The following is a 27,267-nucleotide window of genomic DNA, read 5'->3' on the forward strand; positions in this document are numbered from 1 at the left end:
GCCACTTTTGGAGCCATTACTATGGCGGGAAAGTTAAATGAATTGAAAACTAAATTAAAGAAAGAAACTAATTTGTTTTATATTAAGTGTACTTGCCACTCACTTCATTTATGTTTAAGCATACATACCTATGTATGTTTGTTTAATGGTGTGTTCAGTTTATACTTATATTTAAGAATTCATGAGCTTAACACCGGCTTATAATAATTGAATTAAGCATGAAAACAAATACCAGCAGGATGGCCTAGTGGTTAAAGGCTACTGCATTTTCACCATGTGATTCACGGTTCGAATCCCGGTGAAACCTTTGATAACATTACAAAATTGCCTGATGAGGATTACGTTGGCGGTTTTCGAAATGGTCCATCGCAATATGCCAGTAAATGTTTCTTTCCTTTCAGTTTCTCTTAGAAAATATAATAATTGAAATTCAATTATTATAAGCCGGTGTTAAGCTCATGAATTCTTAAATATAAGTATAAACTGAACACACCATTAAACAAACATACATAAATATGTGCAACTGAGCCCGAGTTTACAAAGCTTCTCATTCGCAACGAAGAAGAACTTTGCAAAAACAAAGCTACATGGCACACAAATCAATATAGAGACAAAATGTCTCAATTGTGTTGTTAGTGTAGAAATGAGAAAAACTGAATTAAGCATGAAAACAAATACCAGCAGGATGGCCTAGTGGTTAAAGGCTACTGCATTTTCACCATGTGATTCACGGCTCGAATCCCGGTGAAACCTTTGATAACATTACAAAATTGCCTGATGATGATTACGTTGGCGGTTTTCGAAATGGTCCATCGCAATATGCCAGTAAATGTTTCTTTCTTTTCAGTTTCTCTTAGAAAATATAATAATTGAAATTCAATTATTATAAGCCGGTGTTAAGCTCATGAATTCTCAAATATAAGTTTAAGCATACCGATAGCTTTTGAGGGTTTATGAGGGAATATACAAATCGAGGTACCAAACTAAAAGAAACACTTTCAAAATTTTTTACAAAGAAGTCCTATGTAAAAATTTGGAAGGCGCTACTTCTCGTTGGCACGTCGATATTTAAATTTTTCTCACACAGCTCAAAGCATTTCAATGAGTTCAAGAAATTCTAGGATTTTTGTGGTATTAGCAACGCACAATGCATATTTTTATTGGAGGCAAGGCAGAAATATTTCTGGAAAGCGACAACTTTGCAAATGAACAACGAATTGCGATTAAAATAAATTTATTTTTCTATTCGGCTTTTGAAGAAGATTCAAAAGTAATTTTGTTTCGGAGAAGTGTTTTGTATCATGATTTTAACTCTCATTCGAATTCATTTGATATAATGGATTAAATTTAAAAAAACTTAACTCTTAACAAAATAAAAAAAAATAAAAAAAATGTTTGCGTAAAATATGGCGAAAGACATAGACTTCACTTTTTAGTTTGTGCAGTTTGAAATAAAGCACAGACTGCTATTCGTCGTATGTGCCATACTTAATAAAACTGTATATTAAACTGGGTCGATTTGTATGGACGAAAGTTAACCGATATCGCGCCATCGACTTTTCGATAGGATTTTCGCTCAGGAAAAAAAAGTTCCACTACGTATACCCAAAAAAATAATTTTCGAGCCTGCGAAAAAAAAAAAAAAATGGCGAAAGAGTCAATTTGTGAACCAAAACACTCCCCAAAACCCAAAATTATTTTTTTGGGTATGCGTAGTGGAACTTTTTTTTCTGAGCCCAAATCCTATCGAAAAATCGATGGCGCGATATCGGTTAATAAATCGACCCAGTCTACTGTATATACATAGGTTACCATGGAAATATTCTAAAATTAAAAAAACAAAAATTTGGTAGTTTTCTTTGAGATTTGGTTCTTTTTTGATGAATTTTACTCCCAAATGAAAACATGGTGTGGCAGCCAAGTGTAACGGTAAGTGTTTGTATGTAGTTGTTTGACTTCTTTTATAAGCTACAATTTATACAGCTATGGACACATATATGACACAAAATGTCACATTAAGTAAATGTGATAATTTCACAATCATAAATTGATCGTAATGCAACATTTTGTAATTCCCACACTTGCTGCGCCAAAATGCTTCGTTTTGTCTGGTTTGTTGTTTAGTTTAAGTTATTAGTTTTTTTGCAAACTTCGGTGGGTAAATAAATGACAAAATTTAGTTTTACTTTAATAGCAGTGCCTTGTACTGCGCCCACCCTCAAATTGTCTTCAAAGTCCTCTAACGGAAGTCAAAGGTTACTACCCTGCTAGACATCTATCAGTAATTTGAGGCATCAATTGACAGATATGGCTGATGGACATTTACACCACAGCGTAAAGCAAAGTTTCTATCAGGTTGTTAGAGGCGACATGACAAACCTGATGTAAACATTTTTTATACGTGTATGCATACACATAGTACATACCATGGTTTTCCATAGGAAGAAAAGGAACAATTTAAGCGAGTGTATGAGTGATGTCAAAAATTCTATTAATGTGTTGTAGTTTCCGTCAGCTCTGTCTAGCAGGGTAGCAACTGCTTTCAACAGGGGTGGTCCATAGGGGAGTTGGTGTCAGAGGCGTAGCTTCCACACTACATTTTAGGAGTTGCGTCCAAAAAGAATCAAGGGTCGAAGGAGGAAGAGGTTCAGTTTTATACCCACACCAAATATTTTTTTATATCTCTTAAAATGACTCCGTGACAACGAAAAATGTAAAGCTCTGAGCCAGTTTTTTGCTCGGTTCTAAAAAAAATGTAGTTATTTAAATTAGTTAGTTTTATGCTTGTCTGGATCAAACGGCTGTGTTGGCTCATCATAGTGCTAATGGAGTTATTCCCTTAACCCTCATGGAGGCGGGGCTAGATCAAGCAGTTGTTTGCTAGGATGTCCTGGCTTGTGACAATTTAGCAAAAACTGTCTGTTCAGCACTTCGTTGTGCCCTTTAATGTTGAGCTCTTTGGCCTCACTAAGTAGCAGTGTTGCCATTTTGGTGCTTTTGGAGCCAGATCTAGCCCTTTTTTGCGTGTAGCTCCAAAAATTCCGGTTTGGCCCTCTTTAAAATGTTTGCCCCTTTTTGGCTCCAAATTTATTTCGGCAATACGTATTCTGAAATTTTCCAATGTGTTTTTTATGTGTGTCGTTTTATTTTGTTTGTTTCCTTATCTATGATGGCAACTCGGACTGAACTGATAACAAAAACTTTAATCGATAAACTGTGTAATTAGGTTGTATATTTTCTTTCCAGCTTGTGCAACAGCATAGTGTCACCTTCTAAGAGTTTCGACCCTTTAACTTCAGATTGTAATAAATTTTTGTATCCTGTACCTTATGAACCTTTGAAGAATATATACGAATTAAATAATAAGATAAATTTATAGACGAATTCATTGAAAGAAAGATACGTAATATATGTCGCGACTTCATAATTAAATTAGTAGAGCAATTAAGGCAACGCTTGCCGCACAATATAGAAACGCTAAGCAAAATAGATTTCTTTTCGGTTGAAAACACATTGAGAATTTTTCTAAAATAAAAAATAATTGGTGGTGTTCGGGGGTCATAAGGAGACATCTCGTTGCTGCATTTTAGCAGGCATGCAGACTTTTCCAGTATGTGTTTTTAAGACCAGGTGACTTGTACATGGTTAGCAGAATTTCTTGCCACCAGCAGCGAATGTTTGGTTCTGTAAGTACCCTGATCATAATATTACTTAGCATTGGTGACATGGTTCTTACGCCATTGCATATTTATAATTTGAAAAAAAAGGATTTTAAACTATCGTATTAAGTGGATACGATTAGTATATACAAATTGTTGTAAATAAATTTAAGCCTCATGGTTGCAAAATAACAGGGCGTTCCAAGTACTGCTCCATAGAAAAAAGACTTAGAGAAAAAAATTTCAAAATAAGTCGAAACTGTGAATTGCAAAATACTATCGGATGCTCCCCTAAAAGATGTTAAGCTTTAAAGTTCAAGAATCGTCAAAAAAATTGGCTGCCCGAAACGTTTAATCGATGATAAAACGGATTGAAAATTTGGAGCTTAGTTAAAAATAGCCAAATGTCAGTTCCCTGACCTAAGTGTAGTGCCCGTTCGAAGGATTTTATAAAAATCCATGGAAAAACCGCTTTGGACACAGCCACATTTGTTAAACACAAAAAATTTACCACTAGGCATATATGTAAGCTTCCCTCATACTAGCTTAGGCCGCCGTCAATATGTTGGGCGGCCGCCAATACATACATACATCTATACATACCTATAATGCCCTCCCGAAGTTAAATAGATTTATCAAATGCTGGCTTTTTTCGAATACATTCATACATCCATATATGTACATCCCACTCAAAACAAGTTTGCTCGTGCAATTCACAGCGAACATACACACGAATTGCACTTTCAATCTGTGACTTTTGTGTAACATTTTTTAAAGTTTAACTCTAATTTTTTTCGAAATGCGCCTAAGGAAGTATAACTTCAAAAACTATGATGTATTTTTGCGTTGGGGTCAAGCTTGGAGCGAATACGAATGATCAAGATACATATTTTCCGGCAGATGCAGTTCTTGTACAGGTCTTGGATTCAACTCCGGAACAGCTAGTTGAACATCAAAAGATAGACCAAAAAATTGAAAGAATTGCAAACAAAGATGTTGTTTTGGGACGTTTATTTTTTAAAGTTATGGTAGCGCCGTTTCAAAAGGAAATGAAAAAACACAGTTTATGTCAAATGGAGGCAATGGCGAAGAAGCAGAAGTGGAACTACCTCTCTATATTTGTATCAATCGTATAGCATATCAAAACTTGACTTTAAAAAATGTGCCATTTACATGCCCATAGCTATATGATTCACTTCTATTGAGCCAGCATCATGAGGAGAATACATGTATAAATTTGACTACGTACTACATACATACAACTTATATGTATAGGCTCCCCCGGGGTGTCACTGAAGGTGGTCTCAAATATCAGCCCTTGTCCGTCAGGTTTTAAACACTTGCCGTGCACATTTTAAAAATAAATTTGAATTAGCTGTAAGTACTTGTTATGTTACTTATCTCGTTCGATTCTTGGCGTTGAGCAGCATTTCATACCTTCTTATGTATGAATACGCAAATGTATTTGGCTTAGTACGTTACTAATGCCACCACTTGGTTTATTTGTGGCTTTCGTAATGTTGTGCTCAATCCGACTCATAAAAATAAAGTACGATGTGGAAAATTGATTATTCAGGCCTGTTCTGAATTCCGACTCGATATGAAAAGTAAAACCGTGCTGATTCCGAGTCGATATCCTGATGTTGTTCTCAATTTCGCTTAGTGCAAATCGATTCGAATTATTTTCAATTCGTTTTCATTTTGACTCGATTTCATTTCTATGGTGAAGCGGTTAGAGCGCTGCAAACAAGGCGACTCAGATTTATGGGCGCACGGTTATTCCACAGTCTGAGATTGGGAGGCATAGTTTGGGAATGTGGATATTTCGCTCCTACTTTAGTTCATCAGAGAAAGCCAGTGGTTGGGCGAATGTTCCGCACTCACTGGGTGCACTCTCAATGGACAATATTATCTCCGAGTTACGTTATGTTGAACTGGTCGGTCAATAAAAACCTCACATTGACTGAATTTGTCCATACTGTTAGCAGAATTTGTTTGACGACCAAACGGAAGAACCCCAATCAAGAGCCTTGACCTGCAGCTCGCCAGCTGTTATTGACGAGGCATGTGACCCTGAACGCATGGCATGTGACCTCGAACGCAGTGTCCAATTAGTACGCCCGTCATCTTAATCGCCTTAAGTCTTCTCTCTTCAGAGAGGTTGTGAGGCTAATGTCGTAAGATTTGCACATTTCCCTAGAAATTTCGCAGCCCCTCGCTTTTGTCCACGCCTTTTCTGTTTGATGGATCATATGCAACTCCTGTCTCCCTTTGATTTCTCCCAAACGGATTGGGACGTCTATTGCCGTTTCAGCGAGTGTTGCACCCTCATTTGCCAACACATCGGCTTTTTTCTTGCCTTCTATCTCTTCATGATCGGGAACCCAGTATAGATGTATGGTTCGGTTTGAGCGAAGTTTTTCCAATGCTTGTTTGCATTCCAGAACACTTCTTGATGTAGAACTGTGTAAGATAATTACGATATTTTTTGCCATTAGGTTTGCAGGCGGCATGTGCAGAATGGCATGCAATGCTGCTGTCGTGGTAGTTTCTAGGGCTCCAGTTATGCTGGCCATTGATAACCTGCATACCTTCTCTAGTTTTTTGGTATACGTATTTTTTTTTTTTTTTTTGTGTGGGTGTACACCAAACACAAACCCCATAGTAAAGTATGGGTTTAACAATTGCCGTAAATACCCAACGAGAGAGTTTGTGTGATAGGCCGCACGTGTATCCTATCATCTTCTTGCATGCTTACAGTGCCGCGGAAGCTTTCTTCGCTCTCTCTTCCACATGAAGCTTGCACGACAACTTACTATCTAGGATGACTGCTAGATATTTTGTGCTACATTTTCCTTGTAGGGTACCCCTCCAAGCTTAGGCTTTGTCCAAATAGGGACCTTATATTTCCTAGTTAATAACACTAAATCGGTTTTTTCCGCGTTGGCGGTTAATGGCATGTAAGCCCCGAAGTGCCTGATCCATCAAAGGACTGATTGCTGTTAGGCATCTGCCTCTTATGATAACTGTCGACCCGCCTACGCAATTGGTTTATAACCAGCGTCCATAGCATTGGTGATAAAACCCCACCCTGCGGCGTTCCTCTGTTACCACATGTTGCTGCCTCGTATAGCCCCATTGCGATGTGATAATTCTGCAGCTTAACATGCAGCCGATCCAATTAGTTAAGGCCGTATGAACTGCAATCGAGTTGAGACTGTCCCTGATTGCTCGTAACGAGACATTGCTGAAAGCATTGGCAATCTGCAGAAAAACACCTAGGTCATATTCCTAGTGCTCCAGGGCATTCTCTATATTCATGACCACCCTATGCAATGCAGTATCGACTGGCTTGCCCTTGGTGTAAGCATTTTGTCCTGAAGAGAGTAGTTCCTCATTCATGTAGTCTTTCGGATGCAGATGACTGATCCGAGTCGAACTGTGGAAAATTCTCACGCACGCCTAAGGTCGAAAACTGTAAAATTGCGGAAGATTTGTCCCGTACCAACCGTGGAATGCTGCCAAAATTCATTAGAATCTTCGCCAATCAAGCGCATAGATTTTTTTTAAATTATTATCAAAAGGGTTATTCAACTTTTCACGCTTTTAAACTAAAATTTTTAACAACTTAACTTTAATAAAGACAAATAATCAAATGAGAAGTGGTGATTGGGATTGTATGGAACAACAACCAAAGCGCAGAACTATGTTGATAATACATATTTCTGGCCGCAAGCGAGAACTTAACTCAACAAAATTTTCTTAATAGCTTATAAAAAATATTATAAGGGCCAAACAAGTTTCACAAAACTGCGAGGAGATAAGTCTTGCGCTCTGCACATTTCCTAAGTGGACTTAGGCTGTTATCGCTGGTGACCACAGATATTATGATATCTTGCGGATAGCGTATTTAAGTTGAATGAAATAGTAAGAGCAGCAACAACACCACAACAGCTGTCACCTAATTAATGAACTACGGCAAAATCTTCTCGTTGGCCTTGAATTTTATCTTGCTTTTTGTGGTTTTTTTATTCAACTATGCTTACGGCCTTATTTCGCTTTTTAGGCGTAAATTTATATGTATATTTTTTATAAAATTTTTGTTTGGATTTAATGAATTGCACATATCTTATGACATTACGCGCTCCAGGCGCCATTTTATTGGTATTTTTCTTGAAACCATTTGCTCTAGCTTGCTGTTGGTTAAGGTTTCGTTAGGAGGGCGTGCGTGAGAATTTTCCACACTTCCACTTGAAGAGTGCCTTTAGTGGGTGCCAAGTGGCGGCTCTAATCACTTGCTTTCTCCGATGAACTTAAGTAGCAGCAAAAACCATGCCCCAGATATCTGAGTCGTCTTGTTTGTAGTCCTGTACATCGGAAGAGATAGTGATGAATCGACTCCTCATACTGACAGGTTCTGCAAAGGTAGCTTGTTGGTATGCGATACCGTCGGAGCATTGGTGCAATTGCGCAATGACCTCTGATGACACCCGTAAGTACTCTTACTGCAGATTTGTTTAGCTTGAGAAGGAAGCTAGTTCCTTCTCTATCCAAACATAGCTATAATATCCTTGAGACCTCGCAATCATCCCAGTTACCCTAATATCATATTTCTCGATTTTCCTCAGGTGGTAATCCAGCGGTGGTCCTATGGAGCTGTACGCATCGCTTATGTCCCTCCCTGGCCATCATCATATAAAGGTAACACTTGAAATGAAGGTTCTATTGCTTAAACACGTCTACAACTGTGGGGAGATGTACCAAAGACTCGTAGTGGTTACGGTATCAATAACCTCCTAGCGAAAAAAAATTATACCCCTTTCAAGAGATATTTGCAAAAATATCTGTATCAAAATTAGTTTTAGATGTTGGATTTTTCATGATGTTTTTGTACAGACACGCATCTAAGCGGATTCCGTGTCCAGAAATATTTTTTTAAAGATCATATGAAGGCTGTATATACAGGAAGAAAATTCGCGCAGGGCCATTTTGTGCTTGTTTGTGAATAGTTTTTGAAAGAGGCAATTTTTTATTTCCGCCTTCGACTTATTGATATCGAACTCAAAAAAGAGCAGTCAGTCCCTCACGCCGAATATTTCCTCTTAAAAGAATAAGAAAATAATCATTATATAAAAAACTACTAGCTTTTTACCCAGCGCGTCGCCTACCTTTTCCCCCTTTTTCTGTCACTTCATCTCCAATCGATTTCCCTCACTCCCTTCACCCACTACTCACTTCTCCCTTCACCCTCTACTCACTTCTCCCTCTCCCTTTTTTCTCTAATCTTTTTTAGAATAGTCGGATCCAAATTCCAAAAAAAAGGATACCAAACATTTACCTATTCGAAAGGCAACTTAAGTCATTTCAAACAAATCGCACTATAAATAAGATTTATTTATCCAATATAAAATATATTGGTTTTTGCGATTGGGTACTTATCGTAGGGCTGCGCTGTATGCCATTCTGCATACTCCACTGTAGACCTGGTGGCAAAGAACAAAGAGTTAACATCTGCAACGAGGCTCAGTGCCTCGCACAACGCTACAGGACGAATAGACTATCTGGTTCCGTATATACGGGGGCTCATAGAGCCACAATAGAGGCGGATGGTTGCGCAAGGGTGCCCAAATGGCGGACGAGGTGATACACATGTACACCGATGATTCCAAAGTAATGGAAGGAGAGGTATACTGTAAACTGCAGCTGCGTCAACTTTTATATTGACAGCGAAGCCGCAATTATGGCTTAATCTCCCATAGCACAGCATCTAAATTATGTTATAGTGGAAGCGATCTTAAGAAAGGATTGGGATAGGGAGAAGCATAAATAAATAAATAAATGTAAGGCGCGATAACCTCCGAAGAGATCTAAGGCCGAGCTTCTCTTCCAATTTGCGTCGTGCTTCTCTTGATTTTCCCTACAAATTGGCCGGACGGGACCCACATGTTTTATGCCGATTCCGAACGGCATCTGTAAGGCAGATGAGTTTTCACTGAGAGCTTTTCATGGCAGAAATACACCCGGAGCGCTTGCCAAACACTGCCGAGGGGCGACCCCGCTTAGACAAATTTTCTTCTAATTGAAAAACCTTATTTCTAAAATTTTGATGTTGCTTTGCCCGGGGTGTGAACCCAGGGCATACGGTGTGGTAGGCGGAGCGCGCTACCATCACACCACGGTGCCGCGGGAGAAGCATACAACTACATATATTGGGTCCCATGGCATATGGGAATAGATGGGAATGAAAAAGCGGATAAGCTATCTAAAACGGGAGGGATGCACCCTACGGAGACGTTCCAATTAGATTAGGCAAGATTAAGAGAAGGCGAAAGTTACACATGATCGACCAAGTTGGAAAGGCGGGGAGCCAAGCGCGGGGCTATATAGGTTTACACTCTTAGACTAACAATGTTACTCCTATCATTTAAAACAGAGGACTGTAGACTCAGGATGGGTATTCTGACTAGCTACTGCCTTCTGGTGTCACGTGCTTTTAAATTCGGCATGCTCAGTGATAGCAAATGTAGAAAGTGCGGGTTGTTCGTGCCCTGCGCTTACTAGGCTAAAACTCCAGCTATTAGGAGTGATACAGCTGTCAGATTTAGTAGCAGCAAGTGGCATAGGTCCTAGAAGTCTTCCAGTACTTGCCAAGAGGAGGGTGATATTGATAACATAGCTCCTGGTTTTTGATAGAGTTTTTCAGTTTGGTTGTTAAAGCAACTTCTGGTAGCACTATGGATCCACTCGGTCTATATGAGGTCGTCATGGTAGGAAAAGATTTCCAAATATTAGCCTAACTAAAAATGTGTCTCTGTACCAAATTCAAAAATTAACATAGCAATAGCTTGGGCCATATATAAGATTTTGCTGATTTCTTAATTTCACTCATTTATACTCCACAGAAAAATAGTTTGAACTTTTAATTGCCAAATTTTGGGATATTTAAGTATTTAACCAAAAAAGAATATGAATATCGAATATTTTCTTTCAAATCATTATTTTAGCAACAACTTTATTTCGTCGCCAACTTTTTAAGACTTTTAGTCTAAGGCCCGGTTTTTCAGTACAAGTTCAACTCAGTTTGTCAGTTAAGCTAGGCTTTAACTTATTCTGCAATTTTTCGGTCTACTTTAACTGAAGTTTAAGCTGAGCTTAAGCGGCCGATCTGGCGGGTGAAACTCTAGTTAACCTATCGGTGATTTGCGTTCGTTCGAAATGGCGTCGAATATACCCAACAACCATTTGGGCTTGAGTACCATTATTAGAGCTCATATTGATAACTAGCATACCTCGAAAATACACTAAAATATATATAATTTATATTTGAAAAATTATGCTTCATTACTGCTCTTGGATATAACCTTCGGAACTAAATATATATTTCGCTGGAGAAATATCTTTTAAATGCTTGTTGGGTTAGCTAAATCCAGCTGTTGTCGTATCTACAAATTATCTAGATACTAAAAAACCAATGTTGCCATACAAAAAAGCTTAGCCCAAAGGCGACCTTAAACTGTGACTGAAAAACTACTAGGTGGATTAACTGGAGTTTAAATTTGACTAGAGTTTAAGCAAGCTTAGCTTAACCAACTACTGAAAAACCAGCCATCACACTGAAAGAAATGGTGCTAATAAAATCAACAAATCGGTTCCGTTGTTCTTGACTTAACGGAGATTCGGTGAAATTGGTCGAATTGTGGTTAATTCGACAGAGTTCTTTGTCGAGCGAACAAATCAGTTTAGTAATTTAAACAGAAGAGAAATTTCGCTCTTAAGTTAACAAAATTCTGTAAAATTGACAGATTCCTAATCAATCTAACTGATCTTTCAGTTAACACAACTGATCTCACTGGTCATTTCAAAGCGAACAACAGTCAATGCATGAGCAAATATCAAAGAGAATTTTACGCTCACTGCGGTCTCTACTTTGTACTTATGACGATGGTGCCACTTGTTAAAAAAAAGAACACCAAAATAAGAAAGCCACCAAATCAAACAAACACACAAATTGGGAAAACAACAAAAAAGTAGTTTTTCAGTTATCAATACAAAACGAAAAAATCCTTTTTTGAATTTACTGCGCATAACACTTCAAAAAATTATGCGATACCTGGACACCTATCTATTTATCGGGTACAATTTTGCAACTTCTTCTCCAAGCGAAATGCGACCTCTTATTATTTTAATTAATATTACTAAATATAGCAATAAAATCATTAGAAATGAAATGTACATATGTGTAATTTATACAAAAAAAAAATTCCTAAGTTTAAATATATATGTATTTATCCGGCTTTTATTTTTTCCACAGGTATTAATGTCATATGAACAGAAAACTCTGTTGATATAAAAGTTTGCGCTATTAATCTAGAAAAAACAGAAATATCTGTTATTTCAAAATATTTCACGGGTAGTGTCATTTCGACAATAAACTCTGTTAATTTAACAGTTTGCACTGGTAATTTCAAAAGAACAGAAATTCCTTTCATATTAACAATTTTGATTGGTATTCCTAGAGCGACAGTAATTATTATTAATTTAACAAAACTATGGGTAAAGTATAATTTTTTGTTTATTTGACTACTAAAACGGTCAATTACGAATCAACGATTGGTGCGCAGTTAATTCAACATCTTGTTGTGATGTATACAAATTGACAGAAATTTCGGTTGAATTGACCCGTGTTTCGGTTGATTTTACCAGTCTTTTTCTTTCAGTGTAAGTGCTTTAGAATCGCAATTTTAGCAGAATGCACTGTCAAAAACAGCTGATTACGTTACATAATTCATTTGCGCATTCATTCGTTCACCGTTAAAATGTGCACAAAAAATGAAACAAAAATGGAGATTTTAGGAGATTCTCTCTGACTGGAATCGCTAAAAGAGTCAAAATGCATTTAAAGTTTTTAGGCGATGGAGATTTAGCTTTAGCGACTTAATTTAAAGCAATGCTTTGTGAATATAGGAAAACCAGTGAGATAATTTTATTTTTATGTACAAATGTACTTGCACCGTCATCGAATTAATTTTTTTGAAACAACTATGTAATCTATGTATTACTAAAAGGTTGCTCAATATTTTAATTCATCACTTGTCATCTTAGAAACACTAATAATTATTTATTATTTATCAACTCCTTACTTTTATCCAAAGCACTTTAACGTCAATTTCCTCTACTTGTTTCGATTATTTTTCTTCTACCACTCGAACATAAAACTCGATTTCAATTCATCAAATCCATCAATTTAAACAACCGAACCGCCGTTTCGTCAAAAAGCCACCGTAGGCTATCAACGCTTAGCTTGATCTGTTAGCCGGCCAATTCAAAAATCATACACAACCTACTTTCGGTATTTCATTTTTTACTCAATCGGGTTCTCATTAAACGAAAAGCTAGCTACAAGCATTACGTAGTTCATTTTGAATAAGCGGTGAGTATTTTTGGGGTTTGGTATATAAATCGGTATGTATACCATGAACAAACTCTCAACTCAACGACCGCCTACTCAGAAGTTCCTATCAACTTCTACCAATAAAGTTCACCAGTAATTTTAGTTAGTCTCACTCCACTTGCACATGTTGTTGGTTGCTTGTCAACAATTTGTTATTTTGATTATGTTTGCTGTTATGGTTATGGTTACGTTTCTTCTGATTGTTTTCTTTTGTTATTGCTTTTTTGCCAAATCAGTAAAAATCGTATGCAACGAGGGGACTAACAAAAATTCGATTAGTTGATGTGCCGAGTACAATCTGACTTTAAGTAACGTTGATGAATATCCCTAAGTAGGAACTTACTTATATGGCGCTTAACCGTTTAAACGGTTATGGCCGTCCAACAAGGCGCGCCAGTCGCTTCTTCTCCCTGCCAACTGGCGCCAATTGGTCACACCAAGGGATTTTAAATTGTTTTCCACCTGGTCCTTCCAGACGAGAGGGCCCCGCTCTTCATCTGCTTACATAGGCGGGTTCCGATGGAAACACTTTCTTAGCCGGAGCGTCATCTTTCATTCGGATAAGATAGCCTAGCCAGCGCAGCCGCTGCATTTTAATTCGCTGGACTATGTTGATGTCTACGTATAACTGGTACAGCTCATCGTTAAATCTTGTTCGGTACTCGCCATCGCCAACGCGTAGTGTTCCATAAATCTTTCGAAGAACTTTTCTCTCGCACACTCTCAGAGCCGCTTCATCTGATGATGTCATCGTCCACGGTTCTGTACCATATAGCAAGACGGGTACGATAAGTGACTTGTAGATAATGATTTTCGTTTGCCGAGAGATGACTTTACTTTTCAATTGGCTACCTAAACCAAGGTAGCATTTAATGGCAAGAGTGATTCTTCGCTGGATTTCAGAGCTGATGTTGTTGCTAGTGTTGATGCTGGTTCCCAAATTAACGAAGTCTTTTACTATTTCGAAATTGTGGCTGCCAACAGTAGCGTGGTTGCCAAGGCTAAAATGCGCTGACTCGTTGCTCGATGACATCAGGTACTTCGTTTTGTCCTCATTCACCATCAAACCCATCTTTACCTCTTCTTTTTCCAGTTTGGAGTAGGCAGTCCTAACGGGGCGGGTCTTTAGTCCGATGATATCAATGCCATCAGCATATGCCAGCAATTGCACGCTGAGTAGGAACACGATACATACCATAAATTGTCGATTCTTTTACAAGACTTACCCTACTTTTCCCACTCGATACCAGCAACTCACTATAATAGTAATTTTGGATGTGTTAACATTTTTGCTAACGGTATGGGGGAACCCTGAATGTAAGTATAAATTCTAAGTGCAAGCATAAGCGTCGTATGCTATATTGGAATCTAGGATCTAGGAGTTGTATTTGAGCGTAGTTTAATTGCAACAGTCATATAAATGTCTTTCTTTGAAGGTCGTATTATCTTCTGGGCTTCATTCGCCGCAACTCGTCTGATTTTGCCGACCCTTATACATATAAACAACTTTTTACCTCCCTTGTCCAGTCACACTTGTAGTATGATCTGGCGACCATATGACCAACTCTCGATTAATAGGATTGAGCGGGTTCAAAACGATTTTCTGAAATATGCATTACGTTTCCTTAGGTTCGAGGATACAGTTCCGATACTTGGCGTATGCTTATTAATTTGGACTCTGTAGAAAAGCGAAGAACAGTTCTTTAACTTGGGGTTTCGTTCAATGTTCTTAATGGTAAAATTCATTGCCCAGTTTTGCTTCAACATATTAGTTTTAATGTTCCGCGAAGGAATCTACGTACCATTTTCGCCGTTTAGGGAGAAATAAAGCTGCGAACTCAATAGTCACTTATGCTTCTAAGTTTTGCGGCCGAAGACCATGCAAAGAACAGCAATAACAAAATTAAGCGAACTGCATCGACTGTGTTGGCATAACAGATCATCGCACCACTGCGAATGCATTTAGTGCCTTAGTAGGAATACCTTCCTGCTGCACTAAAACTTCAAAATATCTCTGAGATAAAAAGCGGAAACATGACAGGGCTTAAGAAAGCAATAAGAAAATTCATAGAAAATTCAGTGTTGCAATAGGCCCTACGCTCGGAATCTCACGGAGGTGTTGTCGATTGTGAACAGATTTTTTTGGGAAACAGATCATCCATATAAGTGATGTGGGAGCCAGTTTTGTTAGGATGGGTTGTCGAGCATCAGGATGATGACAAGCAGAGTGCTTTAGCAGCATTCTGTGATTAAGCAAAATAGATCCAAATAAAAGGAGAAGTAATAATAATACCAAGATTTTGGTTTTCGGTAGTACTAACTTTTGTCTGGACAGCCACGCACTATTGGCTAAGAGGAGTCAACATAAAGCATTAAATTTTTATTCTTATTACATATTTTTCTTTCTTTTAACTCGACCTTCATGGGGTGATTGAACTTTATTTACTTAAAAAAAGACCATTCACGCAAATTTCTGTCTCTTTATTGGCCTTTTTGTATTTGCTTTGGTAATTAGCACATTTGCATAAATGCGGCCGCCATAATTCGAATCACATTCCTACCTGCATTTGTGTCACAGAAAGTGGAGAACAAAAAGCCCAAAACAGTTGAAGTTTATTCCTTTTTAAGCGCCGTATCCACATCATAAGGAAACACTCAAGAAAAATTTCATATATATTTATTGGGTGAAAAATAGTAGCAGGCCAGTAATTTTGACATTTCCTTCATCGCTCTATCTTCTATGAAGCAGCGTCACTTCCCTGCAAGACATGAACGTCAGTTTCAACATTGCATTAGAAATAAAAATAAAATAAAACAAGTAAGGAAGGCTAAGTTCGGGTGTAACCGAACATTACATACTCAGCTGAGAGCTTTGGAGACAAAATAAGGGAACATCACCATTTAGGAAATTGAACCTAGGGTAACCCTGGAATGTGTTTGTATGACATGGGTATCAAATGGAAGGTATTAAAGAGCATTTTAAAAGGGAATAGGCCATAGTTCTATAGGTGGACGCCATTTCGGATATCGCCATAAAGGTGGTCCAGGGGTGACTCTAGAATGTGTTTGTACGATATGGGTATCAAATGAAAGGTGTTAATGAGTATTTTAAAAGGAAGTGATCCTTAGTTCCATAGGTGGACGCCGTTTCGAGACATCGCCATAAAGATGGACCAGGGGTGACTCTAGAATTTGTGTGTACGATATGGGTATCAAATTAAAGGTATTAATGAGGGTTTTAAGAGGGAGTGGCCCTTAGTTGTATATGTGAAGGCGTTTTTGAGATATCGACCAAAATGTGAACCAGGGTGACCAATAACATCATCTGTCGGGTACCAGGGGTGACTTTAGAATGTGTTTGTACGATATGGGTATGAAATGAATGGTGTTAATGAGTATTTTAAAAGGGAGTGGGCCTTAGTTCTATATGTGGACGCTTATTCCAGATATCGCCATATAGGTGGACCAGGGGAGACTCTAGAATGCGTTTGTACGATATAGATGTCAAATGAAAGGTGGAAAAAGGGAGAAGGCCTTAGTTCTATAGGTGGACGCCTTTTCGAGATAACGCCATAAAGGTGGACCAGGGGTGACTCTATAATGTTTTTGTATGATATGGGTATCAAATGAAAGGTGTTAATGAGTATTTTAAAAGGGAGTGATCCTTAGTTCCATAGGTGGACGCCGTTTCAAGATATCGCCATAAAGGTGGACCAGAGGTGACTCTAGAATTTGTTTGTACGATATGGGTATCAAATTAAAGGTATTGATGATTAATGTTTTAAGAGGGAGTGGCCCTTAGTTGTACATGTGAAGGCGTTTTCGAGATATCGACCAAAATGTGAACCAGAGTGACCCAGAACATCATCTGTCGGGTAACGCTAATTTATTTATATATGTAATACCACGAACAGTATTCCTGCCGAGATTCCAAGGGCTTTTGATTTCGCCCTGCAGACATTTTTCATTTTCTTCTACTTAATATGGTAGGTGTCACACCCATTTTACAAAGTTTTTTCTAAAGTTATTTTTTGCGTCAATAAACCAATCAAATTACCATTTTTCGTCCCTTTTGTCGTATTTGGTATAGAATTATGACATTTTTTTCATTTTTCGTAATTTTCGATTTCGAAAAAATGGGCGCGGTTATAGTCGGATTTCGGCCATTTTTTGTACCAAGATAAAGTGAGTTCAGATAAGTACGTGGACTAAGTTTAGTAAAGATATATCGGTTTTTGCTCAATTTATCGTGTTAACGGCCGAGCGGAAGGACAAACGGTCGACTGTGTATAAAAACTGGGCGTGGCTTCAACCGATTTCGCCCATTTTCACAGAAATCAGTTACCGTCATAGAATCTATGCCCCTGCCAAATTTCAGATGGATTGGTAAATTTTTGTTCGAATTATGGAATTAAAAGTATTCTAGACGAATTAAATGAGAAAGGGCGGAGCCACGCCCACATTGAAATTTTCTTTTATTTTTGTATTTTGTTGCACCATATCATTACTGGAGTTGAATGTTGACATTGACAGTAAAGATATTAAATTTTTTGTTAAAATTTGACTTAAAAAAATTTTTTTTTTTTAAAGTGGGCGTGTTCTTCAACCGATTTTTCTAATTTTTATTCAGCGCATATATAGTAATAGTAGTAACGTTCCTGCCAAATTTCATCATGATATTTTCAATGACTGCCAAATAACAGCTTGCAAAACTTTTAAATTACCTTCTTTTAAAAGTGGGCGGTGCCACGCCCATTGTCCAAAATTTTACTAATTTTCTATTCTACGTCATAAGATCAACCCACCTACCAAGTTTCATCGCTTTATCCGTCTTTGGCAATGAATTATCGCATTTTTTCGGTTTTTCGAAGTTTTCGATATCGAAAAAGTAGGCGTGGTTATAGTCCGATATCGTTCATTTTAAATAGCGATCTGAGATGAGTGCCCATTAACCTACATACCCAATTTCATCAAGATACCTCAAAACTTACTCAAGTTATCGTGTTAACGGACAGACGGAAGGACGGACGGACATGGTTCAATCAATTTTTTTTCGATACTGATGATTTTGATATATGGAAGTCTATATCTATCTCGATTCCTGTATACCTGTACAACCAACCGTTATCCAATCAAAGTTAATATACTCTGTGAGCTCTGCTCAACTGAGTATAACAATGCTAAGCCCTTCCTTTATATAAATAGACAAAAATCAACGAAAAATGTCTCCTTATATAAAGACATATTCTTGCTAAACTTTGATTTTTAAATTTTGACATAGAAATTGCAAAAATATTCATGAGAAGTAAAAATATAAAAGTGGAGCGCACATTACTTGGATTGGAAAGTTGATAGGAAAGGAGATATTATTAGTCAATCAATTGCGCTTCACCTTTATATTTTTACTTCTCATAAATATTTTTGCAATTTCTATGTCAAAATTTAAATATCAGAGTTTCTTACATTTTCTCGGCGTCTTAACCTATCTGTTAAGTTTTACGCTTGTAGCTCAATGAGAACTTACATAAAAATCAATGCCAAAATTCCCACCGGTCCGTTTGATTTTTCTAAATATCTCAATCCGTGCGCCCCCTAGCGAAACTTTTTGTATTGTCTCATCGGCTGTCATCGACCTCTGAATTAATTTTGAAATTTCAAGTCTCTAGCTCATCGAGAAGTTATTTAAAAGCTGGTTTGATAATTTTCATATTCCTATCTAATTATTTCGATCCGTGCGGCACCTAACGGATTTTTTTCCGTTTTGTTGCATTGTCACGGTATTCTAACCTATGTGTAAAGTTTCACGTTTGTAGCTCAATGAGAAGTTACTTAAAAATCGATTGCAAGATTTGTATGAAAAGCGGACAAACATTCAACCGACATAATATAAAGGAAGTAATAATAATTATTTGAAAAGAGGTAGCAGCTAGCGCATGAGTTTTCTTGACAAACGAAATTTTTCTAGATCATTTCTTTAGTTAGTATGGCATTTTTTATTTCTTGGAATAAGCATACCGTGCGTAAGCTCAAATGAAAAGGAAGCTTTGCAATCTTAAATTAGCTCAACACGATTAATTACCTCCTTTATTTTTGTAGATATTATTTATTTTATTAGGATTCCTGACATCTATGCAAGGGTGAGGGCTTTTTAAAAGCATGTGATGCCAAAAGGCAGTGTCCAGTCAGAATACCCATCGTAAGTTTACAGTCCAGTTCGCTTCTTCGCTCTGCTAACTGGCGCCAATTGGTCACACCAAGGGAATTTAAATCATTTTCCACCTGGTCCATCCCGTGGAGTGGGAGCAGCCCGTTTCCTCTGCTTCGATAGGCGGGTTCCGATAAAAATACTTTCTTAGCCGGAGTGTCATCTTTCATTCCCAAAACATGGCCTAGCCAGCGTAGTCGCCGCTTTGTGGATGTGTACGTAAGGCTCGTACAGCTCATTAAATCTTCTTTAGGACGGGTACGATAAGTAACTTGTAGAACATGATTTTCGTTTGCAAGTGCCTACCTAGTCCAAAGTAACATTTACTGGCGAGAGTGATAGATTAATGTACAACTCATAGCGGCATATAGGCAGCTCTTTTTCGTGCTCTCAAAGTCGCCTTTCAAATCGTCGAAGCGGCGATGTGTGTAAAATTTTTAAGCTGTTGCATAGATTTTATGGCGGGATTGGCGACTAAATCAAAAAAAACCATAACGGATATTTGTCAAAAAAGGTTCGAAAAGGTACGAAGAAGGTTCGGTGTTAGCAACAGGCCAAATACATAAAATTGGATCTCTATCATAAAGTTAAAGTTAAAGTGAATGTTAAAGTTAAAGTGAAAGTTAAAGTTAAAAATAAAGTTAAAGTTAAAGTTGAAGTTGAATTTAAAGTTAAAGTTAAAGTTAAAGTTAAGGTTAAAGTTGAAGTGAAAGTTAAAGTTAAAGTTAAACTGAAAGTTAAAGTTAAAGTTAAGGTTAAAGTTAAAGTTAAAGTTAAAGTGAATGTTAAAGTTAAAGTTAAAGTTAAGGTTAAAGTTAAAGTTGAAATTAAAGTTAAAGTTAAAGTTAAGGTTAAAGTTAAAGTTAAGGTTGAAGTTGAAGTTAAAGTTAAAGTTAAAGTGAAAGTGAAAGTTAAAGTTAAGGTTAAAGTTAAGGTTAAAGTTAAATTTAAGGTTAAAGTTAAAGTGATAGTTAAAGTTAAAGTGAATGTTAAAATTAAAGTGAAAGTTTAAGTTAAAGTTAAAAATAAAGTTAAAGTTAAAGTGAAAGTTAAAGTTAAAGTGGAAGTTAAAGTTAAAGTTAAAAATAAAGTTAAAGTTAAAGTGAAACTTAAAGTTTCATTAGTTATCTTGGCCGGCGATTTCAACATCAATTTCGCTGATAAAAAATCAGAGCGGTTGACAAGTTTTCTTTTTGCAAAATAATTTGAAAATAAATAATGATCCAAAAGAATCCACAACAAAATATGGGACCACCATTTTTCAAGATATTTAGAGGATATCAAGTCTCAAACGTATGTTTCCTATTTCAGTTACCTTAAACCTATAATTTCAATTATAAATATTTTTGAATAACCTATGTATGTACATATCTTTAAGATAATAATAAAAATTTTTTAACCAATATTAACTTCTCATTTATTCAATAAAAGTAAAAAATTTGTTTTCTTATCGGTCACCACGTTTAAAAAGTGTAACTTGAATTAATATCAAAGACAAAACTTGAATTAATATCAAAGAAAACAAAATGTTGCATAAATATTATAATTGCATAAGTTGATAATATGCAATAGCTTTACCGCGGCAGTCCCCGAATGCCACACGTCCTTTTTTTCGGTTTTTTTCCGAGACTTGGCGCATATTGAAAATCTAGTCGATGGCTGGTTTGCCACGCCTGAAGCCGTACTGATAAGGTCCCTGCAGCCCATTCACTGTGGGCTTAAATACGCTTTACAGGATCTTATATGCTATACTAAGAAGGCTGGCCCCCGATAGATGGCGCAGTTTAAAGGATCCCCCTTCTTGTGGACTGGGAAAAGAACACTTAGATTCCAATCGTCAGGCATGCACACGTCCGACGATATTTTACAACGAAGCTGATGCATGCCCTTTACCAACTCCTCGCGTTGTTGTTTTTCAATTTGGTTATTGCTATTTTGACTTCGTCATAATCGGGTAGAGGGACATTAATTCCATCATCTTCGATTGCGGGATCGGGTTCATCATCCCTGGGCGGTACATCGCTGTCTCCATTTAGGAGAGCTAATAAGTGTTCGCTCCATAATCTAAGTACACTCTGGACATCGGTTACAAGGTCACCGTTGTCGTTCCTACAGGGGTTCGCCCTGGACTTAAAACCTTCCGTCTGCCACCGAATTTTTAGGTAAAATTTGGCTAAAATAAGGCTGTCAAAATTTCAGCGAAATCGTTGATGTAAAATCCATTAGTAGGTTCAGTTGACGTATATACGTACTTAAAATACGTATTTAAAAATTTTATATTTACATGGTTGCACGTTGATCCCCTGCAAAAAATTGTGTAACTCTTCCTTTAAAAGGGTTGACACAGATTACTTTATTTCCAGATACAATTGTTCTGTTACCTTAAATAAGGCTGCCAACCCTCCCGATTTCGGCTGCAGACTCCGTGTTTTAAGGTAGGCCTTTTCAAATAAAATCTTTGTCCTAAAGATTGATCTACCAGAAAACACGCAAATTGTGGGATATGCTGATGATATTGCAGTGGTAGTAGTGGCCAAGAAACTGGACCTGCTTCAAGCATTATGTAATGACGCCGTAGCAAGAATAAAGGAATGGCTGACCAATACGGGACTGGAGTTGGCTAGCCAAAAGACGGAAGTGGTATTAGTAAGCTCAAAACGGTCGGCGAACGAGTTAGTCTTAACTGTCGCGGATCATCAAATCACCTCAAAGGATTCCTTAGGAGTGCACATTGACTCTAAGTTAACTTTCAAAGAGCACTTCAGAGCGGTGGGGGAGAAAATAACCAAAGTTAATGGATCACTTATGCGAATAATGCCTAACATTGGAGGTCCGAGCGAAGCTACACGTCAGCTATTGTCCACAGTAACCAGCTCAATAATACTATACGCAGCACCAGTGTGGTATGGATCTAAACAGACCCATCAAAAATATATATTAGCAGCGTACCGACTTGCTTCTTTAAGAATAGCAAGTGCTTATCGGACGGTTTCCGACGACGCGATCTTGGTTCTAACCCGGAAAATCCCAGTGGACTTACTGGCAAGCGAAATGGCCGATCTGTATAACACTAATATCGAGCGACCATCTGAAGAAGACAAGAAAAGAGCAAGGACACAAACAATAGCTAAGTGGCAAGAACGGTGGAAGGCCTCGAGTAAAGGGCGTTGGACTTTCACACTAGTTTGGAACGTAGCTCAATGGAATGAGCGGAAGCACGTCGAACTGAACTACCATCTCACGCAGATAATGAGTGGACATGGCGGTTTCAAAGAGTATTTATGGAAGCGTAGGATAGAGGAAGATCCTCATTGCCCAATGTGTACCACGGAGTTAGAAAACGCAGAACACGTCATGTTCCACTGCCCCCGTTTCCACGAAGAAAGATTCACCTTGCATGGAGTCTTTGGGGAGGAACCTACCACGAGAAATTTAGTATCACATATGTGCAACAGGAAAGAGTGCTGGACTGCAGTGAGCAAAATGGCATTTATAGTAATGACACGCCTGATGGATGCTGAGATGGAGCGCAGAGAAATGCGCATGCGAAGCAGTGGCGATTAAATGGACACTCAGAGCAAATAGCGGGAACCTGGACGCAGGGACAACAGTAGGCTTTTAAAAAATGAGAAATATGGAACGCCACCCTGAAGTAATGCGAAAGTGGTGCCGGGGTGGGCGACGGTTCCAGAACGGGGCTGTTTTTTAGTCTACGGACACACGGTTGCTGTGACGGCAGCATTATGGTGCATCAGGCATTTTTCAGCCTCCCCGCAAAAAAAAAAACCTACTCACATATACACACGCATATGACTATGCGTAATTTGTAATGTGGAACCAACGCCTCTAACACCCCTTTCCTTATGGTCCACCCCTGTTGAAACGGCAAGTTTCCTTGGACTCCCGTTAGAGGATATTGATGACAATTTGTGATCGGTCGCGGCTATTAGGTGGGGCGAGCATTGCTACAACAACAACAACAACAACTATGCGAGAGGCTATAAAATACAAATACACATGCATATAGCTGGTAACCAAGTAGTAGATTTATAAGGAGAAACGTCTAGACATGTGGAGAAATATGCGGACAAGGTAACAGAGAGTATAAAAGCAGCACAAGCTGAGTAGTCAGTAAGCAGTTTGATTTAAACACGCAATTAGTTGTGAAGTAAGAGTTATTGTGAAGTACACTCAAAGTAGTCTAATAAAGACCATTTTGCATTATTGAATATTGGAGTTATTTATTCAACAGTTTAGCGATTCGAAAGTTAGCAGAAGTTTGGAATAAGGGGAATTTCACTAAATTCGTTACAATATTCTACCTAAACAAAGTGTAAATATGACCTAACCATTTCAATTACAAATGTGAATGTGTAGACATATACATACATATGTATACCAGGCTGTACCCAAGAAGACTAAAAATGGTAAAATCTAAGCCTTCTTCAAGTGCACAGTAGTGCTACTACCCTAACGTTGTGGAAAATCCGGCTGGTCGGGAGACCGAAGTTACGCGGTCATCCATAATGGACTCAGGACTATAATGCTGGACAGAACATTTTGGGCTGAACATATACTAATAATATAACATTATCCAATTCAAAACTTTTATCTTTTCATTTAAAAATATCGTTTAAGTTTTACAAGAAGACAGGTCTGCAAATTTTGTCATTCATTTCGAATAATGTATCTAGGGTCTCATTAAATTTTAGCATAAGGTATTACAGCGCTTCCTGCAAAATTGAAATTAGAGTTGCCGAGGACTAATGATTTTCACACGTGTCACGCAATGATATCCACTTAGACAGATTATGATTTCGCGGGTGGCATCTCTGACCGAATAACTATTCCCTAAAATTTGTAGGTGTTTGTAAGGAGGTGCGCTTAGTCTCTTGTAGGCTACGTACCTTAGTAGCCTTGCGGAACATCCGTTGGGAGAGTTCTTAGCTGCACTCAGAGCGTTTAGGAAAGTGACGTCAACGAAGGCTTGATGCCGACGTCGCAGTCCTATAAGTTCTGTGCGGACATACAGTGCACGAGGTGTGAGGGGCTACGTGCTTATGATCTTGTCTCACACGTATGTTTCTGCTGAAAAAAGGGAGATGTGCTGTAGGGACTGATGATCGGAATTTATACTGCGCGAGCATCGGAGATTGTAGCTGTAAAATCTTGCGCGCCCTTTGGAGCGAGCAACAGTTGGTATCCTACGGACCCTACTCCACCGCCGCCGATAAAGTGACTGGCTTAAGCCCCTAATCAGTTGGGAGGCTATCATTTAAACCGGCGAATTAAAATCGAATAGATTTAAATCGCCAAGAATTGGCGCGGATGTGTTGACTTTTGACTTTCCAGCTCCTTGAACTCATGTTGGTTTTTCTACAAATACAATTTATAATTTTTAAGGAGAATGTGGCACTCTAATGTACACAAAAAACATTTGTGTGTATGTTCACGTGTTTTATTTGGCATTGACGAACGTGCTTGGCATCACCAATATGCGACCTCTCATTTGGTAGCACATTGAAATGGTTCTTAAACTAATATTATAAAAGTAAATACAAATGCCTAGATAGAGAATTTTCGTTTTCGCTCGGTTGTCTGAACGTTTGTCGTCATGAATAGAGGAATGACGAGTATTACTTATGAGTGCTAGTACATGCTGTAGTAACCAAGAAACTAAGGTAAGACTGTAATTGAATGAACTCTAAAATTAAAAACCTATTGGATCTGTATGTATATATGTGTACATTAGAGCTGTCAGGCCTGGTCTTTTTCAAGTTTTTTTAAACCTTGGAGTAGTGCACTTTAGCCCTGGGGTTGCTGGCAAAAGCTCTTCTATTTCACTTTGCTTTTGGAACAACATTTAGAAAAAAATAAGGATAGGCATCGATGCACTGCGATCATTATAAATATCTATTGTGCTTCACTTTTCAGCCTATTACTATATGTGGGGGCTTTTAGTGGGTTTAAGTACTTCTTCAAGTTTTTTTCCATTTCACAAAGGGATTAGGGATTCAAGGGTTTGTGAAGCACAACCTATTCAGGGTGTTGCAAATCGCTATTTATTGTTTCTCCACCCAACTGGAAACCTCACCTATTCGTGGCGAACCCTCTTTCTTTAGCAGGCGAGACTCTGGCTACCCCAAGTTCCTAATGGAACTAGTGAATGGCGGATAGCTGGTTCAATGTGGTCATAATAAATCGTAACGTACCGCATCTAAATCCAGATCTATATCGATAACACTCCCCAAAACCTACGCTGAGTAACTTTATCGCTACAACAACAATAACAACAAAGAATTAAGAGTCATGCCACCTAGATGGGATGGTCTCTGCCTCGCCATAGCGACGCATTCACAAAGGATGTGAACCGACCTTTCATTCTCCCTCTCACAAAAGTGACAGAATTGTGTAACGGATAGATTTAACTTACTTGGTGTTATTTTGTTGTTGCAGCAGTGCTTCGCCCCTTCCAATAGGTGCGACCACTCACAAATTGTTATCAATATCCTCTAACGGGAGTCCAAGGAAACTTGAAGTTTCAACAGGGCTGGACCAGGGTGAGAAAGGTGTTAGAGGCATTGGTTACACATTGCAATTAACGAGATGGTTGGTGTCATGTGGGGACACGTTACTACTAACTATGAATTAGTTTCGAAGTCTTCAAGTGTTTCAGATTAAAAAAATTCTTACATTAAAATTTTATATTTACATTAGAGAAAAATAACAAAATTATTTACAAACTAGTTACTAGGACATGTTTCTGAATTTCACTTCTCCGTCAGCTGGCTTCTCGGGAGCAGAGTATTGAATTCACCATGCAAAAGTAGTCAGCTAAAGCCAATGAAAAGTTGTCGAAGCAGAGTCACAGCTAGTTTCAGCTTAGTGAACTTGTGGTTTACTTCAATTTCCTACAGGGTTGTATATCTTTTGAGCTATACTCACATTTATTTATCGACTTGTTATTATTTTAATATGTAAAACTTTGACTTTTGATTTTATTAGTTCATTTACGATATGTTAATGCACCTTAGCCTTGGTATTGAACTATGATTTTGCATATTTTCTTTTTATTTATCGTTGATAATAATTATGCATGCAATATAAATTTGATACTAAGGTGACCCAAATTAATACAATCCAATTTTTTGTACCCAATTAGTTGAATTAAAATTTTAGAAGTGGATATAATAATAGTTGTTTTCTCATTCCGGATTATTTAAGGTATATAGATATACACACATGACCAAGATCAAAATTTAAAAAGGCTGCAAAAACAGACAGGCACCAATTTTTGAAACTAGTCCTACTAGATTTTTTTTTACGATTATTTATTCTGAAATGTTTTTTGTTCAAAATAGATTGACTTAAATTTTATTTCATGAAATTTCGTTCCAAAATTTTCAATTAAGATAACTTAGACCTTAAATAAGTTTTGAATCGGCAGACTTCGGAAAAAATATTGACAGTGACATTTAAAATTTTCTTCTCATGGTGGACGAGAAATCCCTACCATATTTAACTAGGTATTTTTTAATTTTATTTATTCGAATAGCGTACCGCTAATGGATAGGATATAATGGAACTTTTAATTCTTTTATTCGAACAAAATTATTCGAAAAGTCCCACCCTTACTTATGACGTGTTAAAATCAAATTGGCTGATTACTTCCTAGACTATGATGCTTATATAGCACGCAGTTTGTTTCGTCTTAGCCCTTCTCCCAGCTCCTCTAGAACAGCTTTTCCGAATAGTTCAGTGCACGGACTTTACCACTTTATTGGTAGATCTACTAACTTTTTAGCCCATTTTCATTTTCTACCACCTCTACCACCAAAGCCCGAAAATCTACCAACATTGCAATATATTCGCATTGAAACCAAATACTGCGATCATTAGGTAAACGTATTTAATTGCCGAGCACACCCAATTACATTAAGAGGTGACACTAA

The 27,267-nt window shown here is 37.7% G+C and overlaps 3 protein-coding genes across 6 annotated transcripts in view; 1 reads left to right on the forward strand and 2 right to left on the reverse strand.

The window, feature by feature from the left end:
- The window catches only part of mrn (general transcription factor IIH subunit 4 marionette), a 127,076-nt gene extending 114,151 nt beyond the window's left edge, over positions 1-12,925 (reverse strand). The window contains exon 1 of the mRNA XM_067787694.1: positions 12,800-12,925. The gene's annotated coding sequence lies outside the window, so the exon portion shown is untranslated. The remainder of the gene's footprint in view (positions 1-12,799) is intronic.
- The window catches only part of LOC137252249 (uncharacterized), an 82,671-nt gene extending 69,731 nt beyond the window's left edge, over positions 1-12,940 (reverse strand). For both annotated transcript variants that reach the window (XM_067787693.1, XM_067787692.1), the window contains exon 1: positions 12,800-12,940. The gene's annotated coding sequence lies outside the window, so the exon portion shown is untranslated. The remainder of the gene's footprint in view (positions 1-12,799) is intronic.
- The window catches only part of Cep135 (Centrosomal protein 135kDa), a 163,994-nt gene that overhangs the window by 94,955 nt on the left and 41,772 nt on the right, over positions 1-27,267 (forward strand). The gene's annotated exons all lie outside the window — the stretch shown is intronic.

This window comes from Eurosta solidaginis, chromosome 5 (assembly GCF_040869045.1).
Source record: "Eurosta solidaginis isolate ZX-2024a chromosome 5, ASM4086904v1, whole genome shotgun sequence".
Lineage (NCBI taxonomy): Eukaryota > Metazoa > Arthropoda > Insecta > Diptera > Tephritidae > Eurosta > Eurosta solidaginis.